At 49.6% G+C, this 496-nt stretch overlaps 1 protein-coding gene across 3 annotated transcripts in view; it reads right to left on the bottom strand.

The window, feature by feature from the left end:
* The window catches only part of numb (NUMB endocytic adaptor protein), a 40395-nt gene extending 40113 nt beyond the window's left edge, over window positions 1–282 (bottom strand). For 2 of the 3 annotated variants that reach the window (XM_035673800.1, XM_035673803.1), the window contains exon 1: window positions 117–282. The gene's annotated coding sequence lies outside the window, so the exon portion shown is untranslated. The remainder of the gene's footprint in view (window positions 1–116) is intronic. The other variant, XM_035673804.1, reaches the window with a different exon arrangement.
* Between the last annotated feature and the right edge of the window lie 214 nt (window positions 283–496).

The following is a 496-nucleotide window of genomic DNA, read 5'->3' as shown; positions in this document are numbered from 1 at the left end:
AGAGAGAGAGAGAGAGAGCTAGTTGCTGCTTAGCTTCGGCTGAGCTAACGAGCATTTACCGGGCGGGCGGATTATAAACACACACTTTTGTTTCTCCCCTTCTTCTTCCGACCTACCTGTGATCACCGCTGCGACCCCAGAAGATGCCCCCCTTTACGTCGTCAACCTATTATGTGTCGCGAAGACCGTGCAGTGCCCGAAATAATTCAAATTCCACAGAAAGTGTCGGGGGGAGACGCTCGCAGTCCAATCGCTTCAGCCACCGCCGCTGAATGGCTGCTGCGTTGAGACTCAACCAAACTTCCTCCTTAGCAACGCACCGCCTCCGAGAGACCTGATTGGCTGATCAGATCTGGAGGTGATCGATAGATGACGGTGCGACCTGGATATCAAAGCAAACTACCACTGCTACTGCATTTTAGTTTTTTTGTGAGTTCTTCGTTCAGGAAGATGTGCACTTTCCGTTAAGGTTTTTTTTTTTTTCCTTACACACTAA

This window comes from Morone saxatilis, unplaced genomic scaffold (genome assembly GCF_004916995.1).
Source record: "Morone saxatilis isolate NCDOM2014 unplaced genomic scaffold, NCSU_SB_2.0 Contig3, whole genome shotgun sequence".
Taxonomy (NCBI): Eukaryota; Metazoa; Chordata; class Actinopteri; family Moronidae; genus Morone; species Morone saxatilis.
The sequence above is the reverse complement of the archived record's forward strand: the minus strand, read 5'-3'. Positions and strand labels throughout refer to the sequence as shown.